Consider the following 12,683-nt stretch of genomic DNA (forward strand, 5'->3'; position numbering starts at 1 on the left):
CAGAAAGCACATGGCTCAAGAGCTGTACAGGACTTTGGTTAGGCCCCAGCTGAAGTGCTCAGTGCAGTTCTGGTCACTCCATTATAGAAAGGAGGTGTTTGCATTTGAGCATGTGTGGAGGACATTCATCAGGATGTTCTGAGGGGGTGAAGCATTTTAACTCTTGGGAGAGTCTGGATAAGTTTGCGTTAGCAATAACTGCTAATGCTGGAGTCTGAGATCACACAGTGTGGAGCTGGAGGAACACTGCAGGCCAGGCAGCATCACTGTTGCCGATCTCTGATTAAAGGTCTAGGCCTGAAACATCAGCTTTTGTGCTCCCGAGATGCTGCTTGGCCTGTTGTGTTCAGCCAGCTCCACACTTTGTTCTCTTGAATTCTCCAGCATCTGCAGTTCCCATTGTATCTAGCATCACTGTTTTATCTGGATAAGGTTGGCTTGTTTTCTTTCGAGTAGAGAAGGTTGAAGGAGGTCCTGAAAAAATTGTTTAGATTAATATGGGTAGGGGCGAGGTAAAAAGAAGGTCCATAATGGGGTCGGTCGGGGGGCGGTGGTGGTAGAGGAAGAGATACATACATTTAAGCTAAAAGCTCAGAAGGAATTTCAGGAAAGAAAAGACACCCAGAAGGTGCTGGGGGGTTGGAATTCATTGTCTGGGACTTCAGTTGAGGTGGATAATCTTTTCACATTAAAGAAAAAGGGTTGGTACAGCACTTAAAATAACATTCAAGGCAATGGGCCTATTGCTAGAACATGAGCCGAATGTCAACTTAGTGTGGCTTCAGTGGTTACAGACACAATGGAATGAAGTGCTTGTTCAATTCTGTAGAATTCTCTGATTCTATGATTCTGGAGCAGGGGACAGTGAGTGGACAGCACGGGACAGTTCACCTATCTTCTCTTTTATCCATCTTCTATCTACCTCCGCACTTCTCCCTATTTTTTACAGAATACCCTTCTCCTCCCCCATTTTTGAAGAAGGGTCTCGATCTGAAACGTCAGCTTTCTTGCTTCTCTGATGCTGCTCGGCCCGCTGTGTTCATCCAGTTCGACACCTTGTTCTCTCAGATTCTCCAGCATTGGCAAGTTCCTACTATCTCTTGAGGAAACTTACTTGTTTTTGCACCCAAACTGTGGTGAGAATGTGGAACGCACCGACTGTGTGGGTGGTAGAGGCAGAAACCATGATAACATTTAACAAGTCTGTGATTGGGCATTTGCGATGCCAAGGCATACAAGGCTCTGGGTCGAGTGCTGGGAAATGTGATGAGAATAGTTCGGGACTTGCATCTTGTGAGGGCACATACAATTTGCTGAAGGGTCTGTTCCATTGCCATAGCACTCTATTATGCTGTCCCTCAATGATCCTGTGACAAGCAAGTGAAGGTTTACAGAAACAGGCACTTTTCAAGGACAATGCCAAAAGGAAAAGTGATGCACAGGCAAAGTGCATGTAAGAATTTAACCAAGGATTAACACCATTGAAGAACTGGTATTTGTGCCAATGCACCAAACGTGCAGATGAAAATGCAGTGTCCAGTTTGATTGCAAACTGCAACAACCACCAGTTAGTAACATGATCAATGGAAATATCTGAATGCCTGTTCTTGTGATCTCAAGCATTTACCTGCATCGAGTGAAATCCACCACCATAGTTCTGTTGCATCGTTAGCCACCTCGCAATCGGTGTTGCATAGTCAATATCATTCCTTGACAACGCTTGAAGCAAGGCATAAGCAGTGGTTTCCACAGTCATCGCAGAAGCCTGTGCTGCTTCAATTGGATACGGCTTCTCGTCCTCCAACAATGGAGGCTTTCCAGGAACCAACATCACAATCTGTCATTTGAGAAAGGGATTAGCTGAGAATAAAGTTTACATCATATAGATTTTTGTTTGCATTTCACCAACACAACAATGGTTTTGCTGGTCAAGATCCAGCATTATCTCACCACTGATGTCTATAACATTCTCCATACTTTCCGCTCAGTGATGGGTCCTTTTGTTTGGGAAAAATAGGCACCTTCGAATGCAAATGAATCAAGATGAGCTTTAGTTTCTCATCAGGCTACATGGCAGTTATTACAAGATGTTACGAACAAAAGGTGAAGAGGCAGATGAAACCATTCATAGCATCAGTCTGGATGATCTCCTTGCCCTCATCCTGAGGAGGCATCACAGATCTTTACTTACACGCAATTCAAGTTATTTCATGCAATGACAAGACTGAATGTTCTGGATACTGCAAATGCCATGGCACCTGGCAGCATCCGACAAACTGTACTGGAACAATGTGCCCCCAAGGTCAGCACACCAACAGCAAATGTTTTCCAGTACATTTTTAAACACTTGCGACACTCACATTTCAGACAAAGATGACCTATCATGTAATAGTCTGACAAATTGTGCTGACCAATTATGGCCTCAATGTATTCTCAATCATCAGCAAAGTAATGCAACATCTGGATGACAGTGCTGTCAAACAGCTGCACACTAAGGTTCAGTTTACTTTTCGTCATGCCACACTTCTCGCAACCTCATTCAGGAGTTACCACAAATATGATCAGCGATCCTGAGCTTGAAAAGGAAGGAAAGTGCAATCTGTCATTTCCACCAAGGCAACTTCTGATTGAATGTGGTGTGAAGCAGAGGAATAGAAAATTGAGTCAGTGGCATTCACTGGATACCTGCACTGGTTGAAGTCATGTCTTCATTTGAACCAAATTGGAGACATGAATGTTCATTGAATATTGTCCAGGTGTCCAGCAGAATTCATGACTTTTCCAACAGTGAAATCAACAATGAGAAAATACAGTGAGACTTGGACAACGATCAGGCTGGGCCTGATAAACGATAAGTAACATTTGCACCACACAAGTGCTAAGCAGCAATCAGCTCCAACAAGAGAGAATATGACCATATCACAAAATTCCATGTCCTTACCTGAACATCATCCTTACATTTATTTTTAAATGTACAAGTGCTATCCAAGCCATGCAGGGCGATGGGCCAGGTGTTGGAAATGAGGTCAGAAAAATTCACTGCTTCTCTTTGACTGTCACAGAATCCGTGAGCTTAAGAATTTAATTCTCCTGTATTGTAGACTACTGAGGTGCTTGGCTATCCACTTCATCAAGGTTAACACTGATCTAAAACTAAACTGGGTCAGTTATCTAATCAGCAGTAGCCAGGTCCGTGGTACAAACCGCCCTGCTGTGGAACAGGGTCAGGCAAATCCAAGTCAGTGATTGTGGTTGGAGGCTCATTCGTTGGGTGCATGGTGTCTGTCGCCACATTTGAGACAGCAGGGCTGTGTGTTGCTTCCCTGGTGCAAAGGTCAAGGACATCTCTGAGTGGTTGCAACAAATTCTTAAGGGGGAGGGTGAGCAGCCAGAGGCCATTGTCCACATTGGTACCAATGACGTAGGAAGAAAGAGGGATGTGATCCTGTGGACTGTGTACAAGGAGTTAGCAAAGAGGCTGAAAGGCAGGACCTAGAGGGTAATAGTTACTGGGTTACTACCAGAGCCAGATGTTCGTGAGCTAAATTATACAAAGATAGGTGAGATGAATGCATGGTTAAGGAGCTGGTACAGGGGCCAGGGTTTCAAGTTCATGGATAACTGGGTCCACTTCTTCGGCAAGGGGTGACCTGTGTAAGAGGAATGGGTTGCACCTGAACTGAACGGGAACAAATATCTTCACACGGAGGTTTGCTAGTGCTACTTAGGATGATTTAAAGGCTGGCAGGCAGCTGGAAACGAGAGCAGCACGTCAGCAAGTCGATGAATTGATAGCAGGTACATGTTAGGACCAATAAATCAGAAAAGAATGGCAGTCAGACACAGGTACATGAACATGATGGCACAAACAAGCTGACCTATGTTTCTTTCACTGCAAGGAGTATTATAGCTCAGGCAAATGAGCTTAGAGCCTGGATCAGTACATGGGACTCTGATGTTGAGGCCATTACATGGGTTTGGTTGAGACAGAGACCGGACTGGTTGCTCAATGTTCCAGGGTTTCATTGTTTTCGAGAAGATAGAGGGGAAGGTAAAAGAAGGAGGTGCTCTCCTAACCTGTGGGAAATGTGACATCTGCACCCAGAAAGGACATTCTGGAGGGCTTGCCCACTGAGGCAATATAGGTAGCATTCAAAAATAAGATAGACACAATCACTCTGATCAGATTAAACTAATAGCCTGCTCCCCTGTTGCCACTGACACACTGAGGAACAAATATGTAGGCAGCTTGTGAAATGATGCACTAACTCAGAGTTGTCACAGTCAGTGAATTTAACCTCCACGGTATTGACTGGGACTCCCTTACAACAAGAGTTTAAATGAGGCTGAATTTGTTCAGTCTATCCAAGAGAGTTTCTTGACACAGTATATGGATAGAAGATGGGCCATGCTGGACTTTGTCCTGGTCAGGTAACTGGTGAGAAGGGTGGGAAAGCATTTTGGAAATAGTGATCACAACTCCTTCAATTTTAAGATTGCTATGAAGAAGGATAAGTCAGGACCTTGGGGGAGAGTAAATTGTATCAATTTTAGGTAGGAGCTGGGGAGTGTTAATTGGGGGGAGCTGTCACATTTGCCACATGGGAATTGTTTAAAGGCCTGCTTATGAGTTTAGGATCAGGAAGGAGGAAGGACAAGGATGGCAAGGTAAAAGACCCTTGGATAATTGGGGAGGTTGTGAAGTTAGTCAAATGGGCAAAAAACAGAAATATGTCAGGTTTTGGAAGCTAAAATCGAACAGGGCCGACATAAAGAAAGCAGAAAAAGAAAGGGTGATGAAATGACCTTGGCAAGGAGGGTTAAAGGAAATCCCAAGGCATTCGATGCATACATCAAAAACAAGGGGATAAATAGTGAGAAAGTAGGACCATTCAGGATAAAGGAGGGAACTTGTGTACGGAAGCAGAGGATATGGGCAAGATCCGAAATGAGTACTGTGCATCACTATTCACTCAGGCGAAGGGTGTGGAGGATAGTGGGATTTGTGTGGAGCATGCTCATATGACAACAGCATTTTGAGATCAAGAAAGAGCATTAAGGTGGATAAGTCCTCAGGACCCAATGGTATCTACTCAAGGATTTTGAGCGAGGTGAGAGAGGAGATTGTCGGGGCATTCAGCAATATCTTTGTATCCTTGGTAGCCACTGGAGGGGTACTGGAGGACGAGCAAGTTGCTAAATGTTCTTCTTCTGTTCAAGAAGGTAAATAGGATCAATCCAGGAAACTATAGACTAGAGAGTCTCTCATCGTTCATTGGGAAGCTATTGGAGAGAATTCTTAGGGATTGTATTTACCTGTATTTGGAACAGCATTGCCCAATTAGGGACAGTCAGCATGGCTTTGTGCAGGGCAGGTCATGTCTTACTAACTTGATTGAATTTTTTGAGGAGGTAACTAATGTGATCATTGAAGGTAGAGTGGTGGATATTGTTGACATGGATGTTAGCAAGGCTTTCAACAAGGTGCTTCACCGTAGGATCATCCAGAAGATTAAGATCCATGGGGTCCGTGGTCACTTATCTGCTTGGATTCACAACTGGCTTGCCCAGAGAAGGCAGAGGGTGGTGGTGGAAACGTGCTTTTTAGGCTGCAGATCCAGGACTATTGTGTTCTGCAGGGATCTGTACTGGGACCTCTGCTGTTGTGGTATATATATAAAATGACTGAGGTGACAAGATAGATGGATGGGTTAGTAAGTTTTTAGACGATAGAATGATTGGTAGAGTGGTAGTTAGGGTAGAAAGTCATAAAAGGATACAGAAGGATACAGATCCGTTGCAGAAATGGCAAGTGAATTTTAATCCATTAAGTGTGAAGTGCTCCACTTTGGGAAATTAAATGTTAAGGAAAAATATACAGTTAATGGCAGGACCCTGAGCAGCATTTGTGTATACAGGGATCTTGGGATTCAGTTCATCGCTCCCCGAAAGGGGCCACACAAGTTGATAGAGTGGCAAAGAAGACGCATGGCATGCTTGCCTTTATTAGTTCGGGAATCGAGCACAAGAATCAGGATGTCATGTTCCAGCTTTAGAACACTTTGGTTAGGCCTTAAGTATTGCACTCTGAAGAATTGTATCCAATTCTGGTCGTCATGTTACAGGAAGGACGTGGAGGTTTTGAATAGGGTGCAAAAGAGGTTGCCTGGATTTGAGGGCTTGAGCTAGAAAGGAGAGGCTGGAAAGACTCAGACTGTTTTCTCTGCAGTGGCAGAGGTTGAGGGAAGACTTGATAGAGGTTTACAAATTTGTGACATGCATGGACAGATTCTGACTGTAACCCTTCTCCCAGATTTGAAATGTCTAAAACTGGGGGCATGTATTTAACGTGAGAGCAGGAAAGTTCAAAGGAGATGTCAGAGACAATTCTTATATACAGAGAGTGGTAGGAGTCTGAAAAGCACTGCCGGGGTGGCTGTGGAAGCAGATACAATAGGGCCGTTTAAGACACTTTTATATACGTACATGAATCTTCAAGGAATGTAGGGATATGAATCAAGGACATTCAGAAGGCTTTAGCTAAATTTGGCATCCTGTTTAGCACAACATTGCATGCCAAAGGGCCTGTTCCTCTGCTGAAGTGTTCTTGGATCTATGTTAATCAATGTGACTGGAACCGTAGATCAGAGACAATAGATTCTACAGCAAGTAGACTTCTCAACATCTGTCCACTGCCGATAAACTCCAAATCCGGGTGTCAATGAAATACTCTTCACTCAGCTGAACGAGTGCGACTCCGACAACACTATCGATAAACGACAGCAATGCAGTCAAATCATCCCATTGATTGATCCCCCTTCTTACGTAAGGATATAGGAAAACAAGTTAGCCATTCAACCCTTCAAACACTTTCTACCATCCAATGAGGTTATAACTTAATTGTGGCCTACCTCCATATTGCCTTTGGTCCATATCCCTCAATACTGTTTTTCCTTTCGGTCGAACTGAAAATTTACAATTAACAATGGATCTAGAATGAACTGTTGTTTGAGATGGGGAGTTACAATGAGACAATGCACCAATTCATCAAACTCCTTCCACAGTACCTGATAATTGTGTGAACCCTACCACCCAAAAATATTTAAACAGCAGCTCCAGAATCTGCATGTTCCCTGTCAAAATCAGCAGAATCCTGATCTGGAACTGTATGACTGTTACTTCATTTCCACTGAGTAAAAGCAATTCATCTCCTGTCCTCAGTATTTCATTAATATATTCATACCATGTGCATTGCAGCTATTCAACAGGCCAATTCTCCACAACCTTCTCAACAGCAATTCTGGATGGATAGCAAATGCAGCCCAAGAAAGCAACATCAATGACATGCTCGTGAATTTTAAAAATTATCATGACAATATTTGCAGATTATAACAAATCTCAGACTTCATGACATCAAAAAATCCATTCTCCCCCTCTCCCCACTGCTTGGATGTGCATTCATGATTGTGATTTACAAAGAACAGCAACTAATTTGAAACAATTCACTTGCAAAAATAGAACAAAAATCTAGTTTTGTGCAAAACCGATGCGAAACAGATAGTAGCGGATCGCGAAGGGGACTGTTGGAGAATGCAGAATATAGACAGATTGGAGAGTTAGGTGGAGAAATGGCAGATGGAGTTCAATCCGGGTAAATGCGAGGTGATGCATTTTGAAAGATCCAATTCAAGAGCCAACTGTACGGGAAATGGAAAAGCCCTGGGGAAAATGGATGCACAGAGAGATCTGGGTGTTCAGGTCCATTGCACCCAGACGGTGGCAACGCAGGTCAATAGAGTGGTCAAGAAGGCATACGGCATGCTTTCATTCATCAGACGGGGTATCAAGTATAAGAGTTGGCACATCATGTTACAGTTTTATGGGACTTGGGTTCACATTTGGAATATGGCGTACAGTTCTGGTCGCCACATTACCAATAGGACGTGAATGCTTTGGAGATGGTGCAGAGGAGGTTCACCAGGATGTTACCTGGTATGGAGGGCACTAGCTCTGAACAGAGGTTGAGTAGATTGGGATTATTTACATGAGAAAGACGGAGATTGAAGGGGGGGACCTGATTGATGTCGACAAAATCATGAGAGGTAGAGACAGGGTGGATAGCAAGAAGCTTTCTATCTCAGAGTGGGGGGACTCAATTACTAGACGTCACAATTTCAAGGTGAGAGGGGAAAAGTTTAAGGCATATGAGTGGAAAGTTCTTTATGCAGAGAGTCGTGGGTGCCTGAAACGCGTTGTCAACGCAGGCGTTCGAGGCGGCACAATAGCGTCATTTAAGATGTATCTAGACAGAAACATGAATGGGCAGGGAGCAAAGGGAACAGATCCTTGGAAAATAAGTGACAGGTTTACATAAAGGATCTGGAATGGCGCAAGCTTGGAGGGCCAAAGGGCCTGTTCCTGTGCTGTAATTTTCTTTGTTCTTTTCCTCTTTGAAACAGTTTGAAGGCTGGCTATCAGCTAGACAACAGCAGCGATCCCTGGGATTCGTCATTAGAAACATGAAGGAGTTTCCAACATCAATTGGACAGAGAGCGTATATGAAGATTCAAGTCACTATTTCATCTACAACTTTCCACTCACACCGGTGCAATGCCCTTTCAGAACTACAGTGCATGTTAGTCCAGAACATGCTGCACTCAAGCCACTTCCATTTTTCCACTTCCTGAACTACAATTTGATCCCTTCATTTCCTGCTTTGTTTGCTTTTATGTTTTTCTAGTCTTGAAGATTTCTACAGTACAAATTTACAGTTGCCCTATTATAGGAAGGATATTTTTAAGCAAGAGTGGGCACAGAAGAAATTTACCAGATCGTTGCTGAGCATGGAAGGTTTCAGTGATAAAGGAAGGTTGGGTCAGCTGGAACTTTTTTCACTGGAGCAAAGGGGGATGAAAGGTGACCTGATCGAGGTTAATAAATAGGACAAGGCTGGAGGGATATGGGCCACGAAGAGGCAGTTGGGACTAGTTTAGTTTGGGATTATGTTGGACCTAAGGGCCCATTTCCACGCTGTACGACTATGACTCTATAAAATAGGCTGACAAGGTCAAGTAACACATACCGTACCAAAACGAGAAAAAAAAGCACAGCATCCCCCTCAAATTACATCTCACCACAGGACAAGTTAAGGCCAGGCTACTACATAGAACAAACATCAACACTGCATCTCAAACCTCCACTGGAATTGAATAGTTTTGCATTTATCTTGATAAGTCAAACCACATTCTGTTCTCCAACCCTCTGGTACTTCCCTTGTGAGAGGAATTGAAAAACTGGTCAGGGCCACTGAGATTTTCTTTCTGAGGTAACAAGGTGCAGAGCTGGATGAAAACAGCCGGCCAAGCAGCATCAGAGCAACAGGAAGGCTGACGTTTCAGGCCTAGACACTTCTTCAGAAATGGGGGAGGGAGAGGGGGTTCGGAAATAAATAGGGAGAGAGCGGGAGGCGGATAGAAGTTGGATAAAGGAAAAGATAGGTGGACAGGAGACAGACAGGTCAAAGAGGCAGGGATGGAGTGCAGGTGGGAAGTTCGGGAGCAGACAGGGCAGTCCAGATAGGACGAACAGGTCAAGGGGGCGGGAAGAGGTTAGTCGGTAGGAGGTGGGGGTGGGGCTTGAGGTGGCAGGATGGAATAGGTGGGTTGGTTTTGGGTTGCGGGAGCAGGAGGGGAGATTTTGAAGCTTGTGAAGTCCACATTGATACCACTGAGCTGTGGGGTTCCCAAGCGGAATATGAGGCGCTGCTCCTGCAATCTTCAGGTGGCACTGCAGGAGACCCAGGATGGACATGTAATCTGAGTATTGGGAGGGAGAGGTGAAACGGTTCGCGACTGGTAGGTGCAGTTCTTTCGTGCATCGGTGACTTGCAAAGGTCCCGAAGCCTCCGCTTGGTTTCCCCGATGTCGAGGGGGCCACAATGGGAACAGCGAATACAGAATATCACATTAGCAGATGTGCAGGTGAACATCTGCTTGATGTGGAATTTCTTCTTGGGGCCTGGGATGGGGGTGAGGGGGGAGGTATCGAGACAGGTGAAGCACTTCCTGCAGTTGCAGGAACAAGTGCCGCGTGTACGGGGTGCTGGGGGGGAGTGTGGAGTGCATAAGGGAGTCACCTAAGGGTGGGGAGGGAAAAAATGTCTTTGGTGGTGGGGTCAGAGTGCAGATGGCAGAAGGGGTGAGGGGTGAGTTGTGGGAAATGCGGGTGACCCGGTCGAGGGTGTTTTCGACCACTGCGGGGGGTGGGGGGCGGGGGGGGGGAGGGGAGTTGCGGTCCTTGAAAACGAAAACTTCTCTTTCAAATCCTCCCACCTCCGACAGACAAAGGGGGTGGCCAGGGTATCCACATGGGCCCAAGCTATGCCTGCCTCTTTGTAGGTTACATGGAACGATCCCTCTTCCATACCTACACTGGCCCTAAACCCCACCTCTTCCTCCGTTACATTGATGACTGTATCGGCGCCACTAATGTGGTAGCTGCATCCGCTGTTCCCATTGTGGCCTCCTCAACATCAAAGAAACCAAGCGGAGGCTTGGGGACCGCTTTGCACATCACCTATGCTCACTTCACACTAAACAACTCCCCCTCGCAGTCCTCAGATGACATGTCCATGCTGGGCCTCCTGCAGTGCCGCAATGATGCCACCCGAAGGTTGCAGGAAGGGCACTTCATATTCTGCTTGGGAACCCTGCAGCCCAATGCTATCAATGTGGACTTCACAAGCTTCAAAATCACCCCTCCCCACAACTGCATCCCAAAACCAGCCCAGCTCATTCCCGCCTCCCGAACCTGTCTTTTCTCCCTCCGAACCCCTCCTCCCACATCAAGCCCCACCACCATCTCCTATCCTCTTGATCTTTGGCCTTGATCTTTGAGTCCTCATTTTCTACAGATTTAGTACCAGAGGGCTGCAAATGTTGTGCCCTTGTTCAAGAAGGGCAGGAGAGATGACCCAGGTGATTATAGACCAGTGAGCCTTACGTCTGTTGTCGGAAAAGTTTTGCAAAGGATGAGAAGAGATTTAGGATTTCTAAACATCAAGCAAGCACCAATTTGATTGGAGATCGTCAACATGGATTCGTCAAGGGCAGGTCGTGTCTCACAAACCTCACTGAGTTTTCAGAAGGTGACCAAGCATGTGGACGAGGGAAGGGCCGTTGACGTGGTGTACACGGTCTTCAGGAAAGCCTTTGATAAGGTTCCACGTGGTCGGCTATTGGAGCAAATATGGACGCATGGGATTGAGGGACATTTAGCAGTTTGGATGAGAAACTGGCTTTCTGTAAGAAGGCAACTAGTGGTGGTTGATGGAAAATATTCAGCCTGGAGTCAATTCGCTCGTGGTGTGCACAAGGATTTGTTTTGGGACCACTGCTGTTTGTCATTTTTATAAATGATTTGGATGCAGGCACAGGTGGATGGATTACTCAGTTTGCAGGTGACACTGAAGTTGGTGGAGTGGTGGGCAGTGTGGAAGAACGTCGCAGGTTGCAGGGAGACTTGGATAAACGGCAGAATTGGGCTGAAAGGTGGCAAATGGAGTTCAATGTGGATAAATGTGAGGTGATTCACTTTGGGAAGAATAATAGGAAGGCAGAATACTGGGTCAATGCAAAGATTCTGGGCAGTGTGGATGTGCAGAGGGATCTTGGTGTCTATGTACATAGATCCCTGAAAGTTGCCACCCAGGTTGATGGTGCTGTTAAGAGGGCTTACAGTGCGTTAGGTTTCATTGGTAGAGGGAATGAGTTCCGGAGCCAAGATGTCACACTGCAACTGTACAAAATGCTAGTGCGGTCTCATTTTGGAATATTGCGTGCAGTTCTGGTCGCCCCATTACAGGAAGGATGTGGAAGCATTGGAAAAGGTGCAGAGGAGATTTACCAGGATGTTGCCTGGTCTGGAGCAAAGGCCTTATGAAGAAAGGCTGAGGGGCTTGGTCAGTTCTCATTGGAGAGGAGAAGACTAAGAGGGGATTCAAGAAACACATACAAGATGATCAGAGGATTAGATAGGGTGGAGAGTGAGAGTCTTTTTCTGAGGATGATGACATCAGCTGGTTGAGGGGGCATAGCTACAAATTGAGGGGTGATAGATTTAAGACAGCTGTCAGAGGCAGGTTCTTTCCTCAGAGAGTGGTAAGGGCATGGAACGCCCTGCCTGCCAATGTAGTTAAATCAGCCACATTAGGGGCATTTAAACAGTCCTTGGATAAGCATATGGATGATGAAGGGATAGTGTCGGGGGATGGGCTTCGATTAGTTCACAGGTCAGCGCAACATCAAGGACCGAAGGGCCTGTTCTGCACTGTATTGCTCTATGTTCTATCTCCCCACCTGCATTCTTCTTCAGTGGTTCCATCCCCGCCTCTTTGAACTGTCTGTCTCCTCTCCACCTATCTTCGATCCGCCTCCACTTCTCTCCCTATTTATTTCAGAATCCCCTTCCCCTGCCCCATTTCTGAAGAAGGGTCCAGATTCAAAACATCAGCCGTCCTGTTCCTCTGATGCTGCTTGGCCTGCTGCGCTCATCCAGCTCTACACCTCCTTACCTCAGATTCTCCGGCATCTGCAGTTGCTACTATCTCTGAAGAGATTTTCTTTCTCTTCTCCCACAGCAGTCTTGGAAACAACACATCTGGGTGTGGGGATTTGTTCACTTTT

This window comes from Stegostoma tigrinum, unplaced genomic scaffold (genome assembly GCF_030684315.1).
Source record: "Stegostoma tigrinum isolate sSteTig4 unplaced genomic scaffold, sSteTig4.hap1 scaffold_63, whole genome shotgun sequence".
Taxonomy (NCBI): domain Eukaryota; kingdom Metazoa; phylum Chordata; class Chondrichthyes; order Orectolobiformes; family Stegostomatidae; genus Stegostoma; species Stegostoma tigrinum.